The 12053-nt window shown below is 42.5% G+C and overlaps 1 protein-coding gene across 2 annotated transcripts in view; it reads left to right on the forward strand.

Annotated features, from left to right (window-relative positions):
- Positions 1-12053, forward strand: part of dlgap4a (DLG associated protein 4a) — a 76641-nt gene that overhangs the window by 46897 nt on the left and 17691 nt on the right. The gene's annotated exons all lie outside the window — the stretch shown is intronic.

Genomic DNA, 12053 nt, shown 5'->3' on the forward strand with positions numbered 1-12053 from the left:
TTCCATTCAGATTTTTTTGGTTGTTTTACATTTTGTTCCTGCTGACTTTATTTGAATACAATTTGTCAAACAACCTCCTGCTCATTCCTGCCTGCTTTTTGGGATCCGCACCCGCCATCACCACCTTGAAAAACGTGACAGAATGAATCGGCCAACCATCGGATCCCGCAGGTACATCGGACCCGTCTCATTTCCACCCTGTGCCTGGCAATGCTACGTCCACGTTAGCGAAAGCCTCGTCTCGTTTGAATCGCGTCACTCGACGAGCCGCAACGTCCACGTAAACGTCCGGCCGAGACCTCCTTCCAGGTGGCCGTCCAGGGTGACCCTGGGTGACTGGCATTGCACGCCCACGTCCAGCCACGCTGTCGTCGTGCATGACGAATTGAGTCTCATCCACGACGATGTCATGATCTGGTTGACGACCAACGGGGGCGCTGTCGCCCCCGCCTACACCTCACAGGTGCTGGTCGTCCCGATCAGATTGGCGACCAGCGGGTAGCGACGTCAGCCCTGCCTGCAGCCTCGCAGGTGTTGGTCGTTTAATCATTGACATTTAAAAGAACACCCGGCACGACCATCCGGTGCCGATTCATTGTTTGTTTGCCGCTTGGTTGCAGCATGCATCGTGTACGTGTTTGTTTAACCTTGGCGGGCTTTTACTTTTGGTCTTCTTTTGCTACTTTGTATTTTTTCCATTCAGATTTTTTTGGTTGTTTTACATTTTGTTCCTGCTGACTTTATTTGAATACAATTTGTCAAACAACCTCCTGCTCACTCCTGCCTGCTTTTTGGGATCCGCACCCGCCATCACCACCTTGAAAACCGTGACAGGTCTTAGCACACAAGACTCATTTCAAGAGTGTTTGTTTTTGTTTTAAGCATACCCGTCATTATAAATGTTTCATGCTTAATTAAAACTTTTAAGGCAAGTCCAGAATTGCCCCAGCACTCCTCTCAAATAGCACTGATGAAGAATTGTGTTCTCCTCCAGCAATTAAGTTGCCCTTCCCTGCTCATGTTGTTGCCAGGCAAGAGTCTGAGTGTCACGATTTGCAAGGTGGGGGTGGTGGACCTCAAAAAACGCAGTCAGGAGGGAGGAGCAGGGTGTATTGTGGAAAATGTAATTACATACAGTCAGCAGGAACACAATCTTAAACCACAAAGTCATCAGAACAGAAAGGTCCAAAGTATCAAACAAAACCATGAGTAAAACTTGACAAGACGAAACAAACCTGACAGGGTGAAACAAACAATGACCCTACACTGAATAGTGGTGCTGGGAGTCCTTTTAACTGCCAATGATTAATATGACCAACACCTGTGCAGCTGCAGGTGGGGCCCAACAGTGCCAGCTGTTGGTCGCAAACCGAAACGTGACACTGAGGTTTAAATAATATGCACCCAATGGCCACATATTTTTGATTTTTTGGAATGTGTGTTGTGTTGTGTGTGTGTGTGTGTGTGTGTGTGTGTGTGTGTGTGTGTGTGCGTGTGTGTGTGTGCGTGTGTGTGCGTGTGTGTGCGTGTGTGTGTGCGTGTGTGTGCGTGTGTGTGTGTGTGTGTGTGTGTGTGTGTGTGTGTGGGTGTGAGTGTGGGTGTATGCATGTGTGTGTGTGAGTGTGTGGGTGTATGCATGTGTGCGTGTGTGTGTGTGCGTGCTTGTGTGTGTGGATGACAACAAGTAGAGAGTCAGTGGCCACAGTGTTGCGCATTGTTTCCATTCATCACCGGGCCATTTGCGAGAGCGCATTCAGCCCGCTGACATGTGCAATGTGACAATTGATGATTACCTGCGGGAAATCGATAATGATCACCGCATTGTTAATGCTGCCCTTGAAAATGCCACATCCGTCAAAACAGAATACAGTACTGGCAAGATTCAGTGCCAGAGAACAATCTGTTACCTCAAAAATCGTTTATAGCTAAGGGCTCAAAGAAAAAAAAGACAAGACCGATGTTGCCATGTCCAGTCTGTGACATTATAGTGAGTCCTTCTGGTGCGTTGACAGAAGAGGAAAGGTTTCAATGTAACATATTTTAGAGTGTGTTGTTTTGATTTATTTTCCGCCATTGATCGTTCTCCGGTCACTGAGGTGCAGTGAGCTCAGTGGCATTGGCGGCCACATCTGTAGCGCCATGTGTTGCTCCTCCTGTTATTCGGCTTTGGGGATCAAAATCCATATGTCACTTGCAATTTATGGTCGGCTTCACTCTTATGAATAAGTTAGCATATGTATTCTTCAGATAAGAGCCATGAGGACTCACGTGTCATCTTTGCGTGTCGATGTGAGTTCAGGTGTGCAGAGTAGACACAGACAACAGAGTGACGTTTATTTATGGATGAGACGGCACTTTTCCACCTGATCACTGATCTGATTCGCCGTGTCTGATATGACTGCTGGGATGCGCTAGACTGCTTGAGTCAGGTTGGGCTTATTTAAAGCAAAAACACCAAAATTGTCAGCAATTTTTACATGTATGATAAATGCAGTGTTTATTTGGTAATACTTTTTCTGAAATTACTACTCTTTCAAATGTTCGCTATTTGACCTTATTTTAATCTACAGTAATTTTTGCGAGTCAATGTGTTTGCATTGGAAAAAGAGAGCAATGGATACTCAACAGTGTATGTATGTTTGCATGTGCTTGGGAGCCAGCCGAGAGAAACACAGGACAGATTAGGAGGGAAATGGGTCTGAAAAACCGTGGCAAGGATGGGATGACGAGGGGAGGCAATAAAGTGGCCCATCAATCTGCTAAATGAGCGTCCTTCCCACGACACTACTTTGGGAGACGTCGTCCACTTTGCGGTCATTGGTCACACGTTTAGCATGCAGCCGAGCTTAATCTGGTCGTCCGTTCCAAGATTACCTTTTCGAGGAACGTGTCAAGGAGTGTTTAGTCAACACTTTCTTCTGCCGCTTGTACATGTCACTACTTGAATGCAAACACAACTCTGAGAATACATTTACAGTGTGTTCATGTCCTGCCATTTTGGCACTTTTGGATTGTGGGTGTCTCCTCTCATGTTCTTGGATACGAGTTGGGTATCACTTTCTGAATTATATCTTCATTCGGGCAGGGTGTCACGTTTCACTTTGTGACCAACGGGTGCCACTGTAGAGCCCTCCTGCAGCTGCACAGGTGTTGGTCGTTTTAATCAGTGGCAGTTAAAAAGACTCCCGGCACGATCATTCAGTGTCGGGTCATTGTTTGTTTCACCTTGTCAGGTTTGTTTCTTCTGGTCATGTTTCACTTGTGGTTTTGTTAGCTACTTTTGACCTTTTTTTCTAATTACTTTGTTGTTTGACATTTTGTTCCTGCCAACTTTATTCAATAGGATTGGTCAAATACACCCTGCTCCTCCGTCCTGCCTGCTTTTTTGGGGTCCACCACCACCACCGACCACCTTGCAAATTTTAACACAGGAGAAGGGAACTCTAGTCTTTGAGAACCACTGGCGTTCCTTCCACTCAAATAAGGGAAAACACACTCCTCTGTTCTGCTTATTCTCACAAGGGTTTTAAATCATTTTAGCTATGTTATGATGTGTTTCGACCCTCTCTGAAAGTGCTTTAAGTTGTCTAATGATACCCCAGGTGGAGGTTACCATACAATAAACGCACTAAAAGCATTCATGCATGTAGGACAATATTATATTTCTTTTTCAATAGTCATTCACTTTAACTCATGTCTGTTGCAATAGGCTCACCCTCTTTTTATGTGATGGAATTTCAAACCCACATTCAGTCATAAGGGTTGGATGCTTTTATTTAGCTTTAGCACATGCTTTTATTTAGTTTTTTTTTCCATCAGATTTTTTAGGGAAACAGAAAGCATGCTCTTGTTCAAAGTTGAAGTGCATGTCAAGCTCCATAAGGCATTTTAAAATTGCAATGTCGATTACAGGTACACTTGGAGATTTGCACACAACCTACGCTGCCCATGATTTGCGCTTCTGTGATCCGTTTTTTTTTTCTCCCTCATTCACATCTTGCGCGCAGTGGTTGTGTCAAAGGTCTGGCAAGAGAATCTTCATAAATCAGATTGGTCCTGCAATGGGGGAATTTGCAATGCAATGAAAAGGTGCGCAAGTCTTAGCACTCAAAAGAAAAGGACTTTTGCGCCAATAGAGCAACACGGCCCTTTGTGAACACAAGGCAGGCTTCTATGTAAAGAACAGAAGGCTCATAAACATGGCCCCAGATGGATAACCTTCATAAGAACTGAAATTGCTTGCCAAGCTTTGGATGCACATTTTCTTTTTTTCTATTTTTGCTAAATATAACGCTCTGTACATTTTGTTTTTTTTCCACTTGTTTTTGTTCATACATGAGCAGGATAACGCCACATTGGTCGAATGGCTCTGTGATGACACGATGCGTGGCGTGTCCAGTTTCCATTGTTGTCACGTATGAGCATTGTTACTCGGCCACACAATCTGAGCTGCCAACAGCCTGAGAAGGAATGTCTGTGCTCACGCCACCATGTTAACGATTCAATCAGTGTCACTCATTTTGAAAGGCAAAAGAAATCCTCTTATGAATGTATGGAATATATCAGTCTTTTGAAACCACAACTACAAATATTTTAATGCAATTTATCCCAGCTCTGGGTTGAAAGTATATTTTTATATCTAAATATAGTTCTCTACATCAACACACAGCAGCACGTACACATCGGGGCTGCACTGACTACTAGCAGTCAACAGCTGCATGCGTGCACATTTCCACACATTTCAGAGTCGGTGCCTAACAGCCTGCTCAAGGTGACAAGAAGACTGTACACAGGACACGGATCCAGTTAAAGTGTCTGTCCTACAGCATTTTACGACCCATCGGGACTGATGCTCACTACTTTTCTTTCTTTTCTGACTGCAGAAGCAAATCATTGGATTTTCTTGGTGATTTCTTTTTAATTTAATGAAATGAAATGTATTTTGCCCTTGTCCTACATGATTGGCATCATCTGTTCATCAACTCTGTGACACCAAATGAAGGAATGCAATGATTTCTGCCACTGCTGCCATAGATACAACTTATGAGAAATTTAAAACCACGTGTGATACAGCCAGCTTTGGGAAATTGCTAAGAACACTTGACTGTAAAGTGTCCTTGAGAGTTTTGAAAGGTGCTTATAAATGAAATGTAGTATTATTATTAATTGTCTCATAGGCCACACCAACGGTGGATTGACAATAGAGGGCACTATAGGACACCACCTTCCTGCCCAGCTGCATCATCCTTAATGGAACAAATATTTAAAATAAAATATTTTGCTAGCAGCACTTTGAAATTTAATTAATCTGGTTTTGGGTGGTCAGGATGAATGCTATACTATAAATGATGAGTAAAATTGATTCCTTTATCTCTCGCATTTTGCAATGATTACATCACTTCCGATTTGGGTCCCAAGTAGTTTTAATCAAAAGCATGATTTATGCAGTTGATCCTTATGAAATACATTAAGTGCATCAGAAAAAAATGGATGGACATATATATATATATATATATATATATATGAATGAACTGGACTATTAACTCAAATTTATTGGCATTCACGAATTTATTCGGGAATTGAAAATATGACGTAGAGCGCCATTCCCGAAATTGTTCGGGTTCTATTTTTTCATGCTTGGGTGTCTTAAAGCGCTGTCCATGGCCTCTGGCAATGTTTTATCTTTTCCACAAGTAAAAGCAGCATTTCCCTTTTTTTCCATGTTGGGGCTTTGTTCCAGCTTCAGCTGTTGTTAAAGCACTATCTGAACCAATATGTATGTATTGCCATTGTATTTTGGAAAGCCACCCTCCTTTCAAGCTCATATAACTCCAAAATTATGTCTTTCTCTGATGAAAGAAGTTTCTAAGGTTTTTAACGCTGTATTGATGGTTTGTGTCATCCTGAAACTCAATATTCTGTGGGTCCTGGAATTGAAGTGACAATGACATAAACCCTGGCATTGGAGTGGAGACATTTTTGCACAAGTCTGTCAGTGAATGAGTTAATATTCTCCTCTTGTTTCAAGCCAGATGGCAGCCATTTTACGTTGCCACTGTTACTGACAACTGACTGTTTTTTTTCCTGACAATTTAAAGATCGAACTTCATTGTTGGCATTGACCATTTGGAGTATATTATGTCAATATTCTGAATTGTGATTGACAAAGTTTAGCTTTTCATTTCGTGGTGAATTCTGTCCCAATAGTGATGGTTCTGCTAACATGTGAAAGAATCTTTGAGTAGCACTCACAGGTATACGTTGTCAGAGAATCATTTAAATCACCAGTAGTATTTAGAACATTTAGATAGCTTGTCTCTGTTATGCATTCAATCAAATATGGGTTGCACATGATTGACAAAACATCTCAACAAATAGGGGTTCATTGGATATTGATTACTATATAGTGCACAGGTGTCAAAGTCAAGGCCCGCGGGCCAAATCCGGCCCGCTACATCATTTTTTTCGGCCCGCGAAAGCAAATCAAACTTGTTAAATTCCTTGATGATTGCTAAAATCTGAGCCAAAATTTCATATTTTTGGATGTCAACCACAATAAAAGTCATTATTCTTGACTTCAGATTTGAAAACGAGTTATTCATTAATTTGATGTGTGCTCTATATGTAATATTTGAAGGGATTTAAACATTCTAATGGGTTCCCCAAATTCATAACGGCCCTCGAGAGGAAACCATAACTACAATGTGGCCCGCGGCAAAAAATGACTTTGACACCCCTGATATAGTGGATCGGAGATGATTTTGATCACAACCTCCTGCAGAGGTAACAGTCACGGTGGCCATGCGGTTTATACATCTCGTCCTATATTCTGGTAGCTGGCTGATGAAGCTCTAATCCTCCTCATGCTATAGCGAGATCAAAGCTGACTGTTACCCTCGTCTTGTTTTGAGTGCTGGCATCCAATTTAAGCAGCTGGAGATCTCTCCCATAGGATTTGTGTGTGACAATCTCCAAGAAATCCGTTTAATGTGAGACCCCAGATTGGAGTGTGATGGAGCCAAAGCATTTGGGATTATGCTAATAGAAGTAGATACCTTTGATGTTGCTCAATTAAATTAGAACATTTTGTTCTGGACGTCATTAGTTGAGGTTGTTGAGCTCTGAAAATGGTTACGCAATTCTAAACTGTCACCAGAGAGAGAACGCAAGCCTAAAAATGTCAAAACAATTGTATCATTTTGCTTTGTGTTACTACAGCGTGCATGCCATTAGACAATTTAGGGGCAGTTGAAATTGGGGGCACAGCATGCACGGAGAAGGATAAACCCCAACAGCTCAACATAAAACTGATCTAATTTAATCCAGTTTGCACAGCTTCAGCCCCAACAGTTTGGAAACTAAAACAAAAGCCAAATGGTGCTGCTCACTATGGAACAACATTATCGCCTCTGCCTCTCTTTCTAGAACAGTCCAAAGCATTTCCCATTTAAGACCAAGCAACTTAAGACCATTAAACTCTGACAGCCTTTTAAAACAAGCACTGGCGGAGGATTCACGTTGCCAGCTATCACCAATGGCATGCAATAACTCCCTGGGGTTCGAGTGTGGAGCGCAATACATGGCTAGTGTGAGAGTGTTCACATTAGGCTCTTCATGTTCAGCACGCATGACACAACCGCACGTGACGGGCACAGGGAAATGCATGCATTTTATTGGCTAAGTTATGTCTTCTTTCGCCTGGGACCAGCACAACGTCAAGAGGCATTTAATCACGGATCGCAACTCTCGCACTGTGTTTTTTGCTCGTGCTTTATGGGGCCCCAAAATAGATTACATACATTGAGATCATAATTTAATCGAGTGTTGCTGCTCATACTCAATTGTACAACTTTGTTTTTGGCCAATATTAAGACTGGCATTATTCCAACTTGCAATGGAGCTGCGCGGCCGGGCACTTTTAAGGTGCAAAAGGGTGTTTGGTAGAAAGCAGAAGAAGCGCAGTCAGGATGGTAAATGGCATGAGGGAAAAGTATAACCGCTCTCGTAATTACACGTCAGTGCATGCAGAGCTGAACAAAGGAGGCGTGCTCTGGGATTGCGTTAATAGGCATCCAATTTCCATTTACATCTGACAATTTCTGCGTTTTTTTTGCATTCAGAGGAACATGATTGATACAGAGGCATCATGATATGTGTGGTTCTGTTTTTTTGTTGTTGTGGCTTTTTTTTTGGGGGGGGGGGGTCTGTTGAGATCATCAATGAGAGGACTAAGAAGCCTTTTTTTCTAATGCCTTGGGGCTCATCTCTAAATGCAGACTTTTGGCAGATGAAAAAAAAATTATCCACCATACTGGTGTTCTCCAATTTTCATTGAGCCACCTCATTTTACGTTACGTATCATAAAAGACTAAAATGAGCTTGTCTCAATACACTCGCAAAATGAGTGTGAAATCTGCCCCTGACTTTAACCCTTCTATTATGGTACGGGTCAACTTTCCGTTTTTGTGTTGACTGAAGCACGGGATATCCTTTCTTTTTCCTTTTTTTCAAAACAGTCCTAGAATATGCCAATCGGATAGAAAATATATATCTTTTCAATTAGCTCAGAAACACAGAACACTAATTTGACTGTATTGAGTGGATTTTTACATATGGGTACAAATGACCCGCCAACATAATCAACATGATTTTTTTTTTCAACAGAATATAAGGGTTAAACTTGTCCAGGGGTATGAATACGAGTGTAATTTTATTTCGTTATTTATTTGCCAATAGATGGACCTGTTAAACACCCCAAAAGGAACTAAGATATCTTCTATGGCTCATATGGCTCATAACAAATGCTTCAGAAAATGGATGGACAACATTTGTTCATGCAGACATAAATTTTGACATTTAGGTAGTACTTGAAACAATATTGATAACAACAAGCTATGTTGTGTGACTTGAATTTTTATCAATGCAGCACATCATAGACTGAAACTGATCATTTTGCAGCTAGAGTCTAGTGATTTTTTTTTCGTCATGATTTTTTTTTTTTTTTTTTTTTTTTTACAAAAACAAACACAATTCTTTGTAAATCATTTTATTTGAGACAGCTTTGTGGTCACATGGATGTATGCAAGCAAACATTGCAAACCGTGCTGTTGCAGAGATTTTCTGCGGTTTGGAAAGCCTGCAAAGAACAACACTTGATCTGATAAGCAGGAAGCGCGGATGACATCACCAAAAAGCTATTAGAAGCTTCTCAAAGCACAGCGGGGAGAACGCATGGCTCATCTCAAGTATCTGTTACCATAAATGTAGACCATGTAGCCACCTATTCAAATAGATTGGGTGCAAAAACAAGACAGCAATGCTCTGCCATTTCATACAAATACAAACATTTGAAAACAAGTAGGATGCTAATTACGGAAAAAGATTGATCCCTGGTGTCAATACTAGAAATGGCTCCCAGAAAGACGCTCAAAAGAAATCAGCTCTGAATTCACCCTTTGAACTCAGAGCAAGAGCCAAATCGATACCACACTCTCTTTTCTTTTGATCATTACTACAAGCAAGGGATGTGGGTGGTTATTGGGGACCACATGACAACAAGAGGGCGGCCCGGTAGTCGAGTGGTTAGCACACCGGCTTCACAGTGCAGAGGTCGCCGGTTCGCGTCCCGGTCCGGCCTCCCTGTGTGGAGTTTGCATGTTCTCCCCGGACCCGCGTGGGTTTTCTCCGGGTCCTCCGGTTTCCTCCCACACTCCAAAAACATGCATGGCAGGCAGATTGACCACTCCAAATTGTCCCTAGGTGTGAGTATGAGAGTGACTGTTGTACGTCTTTGTGTGCCCTGCGATTGGCTGGCAGCCAATTCAGGGTGTCCCCCGCCTCGTGCCCGAAGACAGCTGAGATAGGCTCCAGCAACCCCCGCGACCCTAATGAGGAATAAGCGGTACGGAAAATGAGATGAGATGAGATGACAACAAGAGACATTTATTACAGTGCTAGAGGGCGACAGACACATTCTACAATTCTTGTTTCTGGTTGACAGGCGAGCTCGATGTCGTCATGAGGCTGTGTGGTGTTATGTACTTCCCAATGGACCAACGATGGCGACTGTGAAAAAGGAGTACTTCATTCACTGTCCCTGGGAGGATCTTTGTTGTGTCAAAGTGCATTTGTTACATGGCAAACCTCTGTCGAACAATCATCTTATTGGGATTTGTTATTATTTTGCAATCTTGTAATTTATCTTTTTCTTGCTTTCGCGCCTTAGGCTATAGCTGAGACAAAATACAGTATTCTGTGGGTCCCGGAATTCAAGTGACAATGACAAGAACTCTGGCACTGGAATGGATACATTTTTGCACGTCTGGCAGTGAATGTGTTGGGAAGCCTGATGCCCTCCACGTGCTAAAAAAATGCTTTGGACTTGTGAGAAGGTGGAACATTCATGTAGTCCTCATCTTGATGTTCAAAACTTGACGAAGGGTTCATCAGTGCAGTAGGTGGGTGGGCGTAAGGTTAGCAATATCTGCGGCGCGTGCCAGTGTGTAGGTAGGTGTGTATCAGTGTGTCAGCAGTGGCGTCTGCCGGACGCCAACACGCAGGGGATGCAGTCAGCTGGAGTGGATGAGATACAGCATGTGGCGATGTTGTAAAACGCTGGTGGCGCATTTTGTCAGCACACTGCTGTGCACATCCAGGAACACTGACTCACATAAGTGGCTGCCCCCGCGCGACGGAGATTGCATGGGAGGTCAAAGAGCTGTGAGAGGTAACAAAGCAAGTGTCGGGAAAATGTGTGTGCCTCATCACATTCAGCTCCCAGGCAAGATTTCATGCCGGCGGTGGCAACACGGCTCTCACCATTGACTGATCATTGACTCACGCCACCATGATACAGACAGCATCTGTTTGAGTGCAAATGCAAATGCAGCCTGGATTTGCTGGCTGAATTATGAGGCTTTTCTAAAATGGATGAAATAGTACTCCAGCAAATGGCTTTAGAAATCTGAAGCTCTGTCATCGGACATGGCACTGAAGTTAAGCTCTTTGATTTTATTGCCCTCCAGATTGTCTCTGTTTGTGGTGTTTGGCCTTCTGGTTTGGTGTGAGAATCATGATAAGAAGTATTATAGTTGATTTGCTGACATAATTGGAGTAAGACTTGCGTTGGAAAATAACTTCCACAAACACGACTAAAATGTATCCATATCAGGTTTTTTTTTTTTTCTGCTTGACCTGCCGTGCTCAGTTCTTCCTGGGTCATCTCTCCAGCACCCAGAATCTGCGTACCGCACGTTTATCTGTTCATTTTCACAATCATCAAGCGAAATGTTAAATGAGTTTGTGTTGTGTTGTTACCGAAGATTCTCCGTGACCAGGTTTGTTAACAAACACTTTCAAAGAAGTACAGGTGACGGCTGCAGAAACCTTTTCATCGATGGACCACTTCTGTACGACTGAGAGCTTACACAGACGAAACACTTCAGACAGATTTCACAAACATAGTCACAAACATAATTGTATTAAAGATGAAAGGAGTATGGTGTATGGTTAGGGTTCAATTCCTGCTTTGGAGAGGAACTTCTTCAATATTCTGCTGATTTACTTATACATCACTATAAATCAGCTCAACAACAAGAAGCATTCAAACAGGACTATGGGTAAACGGTCTTACTGAATTCAAAATATGATTTGTGTTTATTCTAAAAATTTTAGAGCATAAAATCCCTGTCCTCGTCACTCGAACTCCTTCGGGTAGCATTTAAATATACACGTTTTTTTTTTATTGGTTTGGATCAATTGGTTTTTTGAGACTGTTCAAATTGTGTACGCCAGATTCTCCATACATAAATTGCACACACTGGTATTAACTCATTCACTCTTCTTTTCCTTTCGGCTTTTCCCCTGTAAGGGGTCGCCACAGCAAATCAGTGTCCTCCATCTTTAGAGGTTTGATCCGCATGTTTGTTTTGGCCAAGCTTTTCACTGCCATTCCCAAATTTAGTTGGGAATTATAAGTATGACGTGGACCGCAATTCCCGAATTTGTTTGGGTTAATTTTTTTTCTTGCAGGGGGGTGCAGATAATGCGCTGCT

The sequence above is a fragment of the Hippocampus bargibanti genome, linkage group LG01, assembly GCF_051943395.1.
Source record: "Hippocampus bargibanti isolate YZ-2025 linkage group LG01, ASM5194339v1, whole genome shotgun sequence".
Classification (NCBI taxonomy): domain Eukaryota; kingdom Metazoa; phylum Chordata; class Actinopteri; order Syngnathiformes; family Syngnathidae; genus Hippocampus; species Hippocampus bargibanti.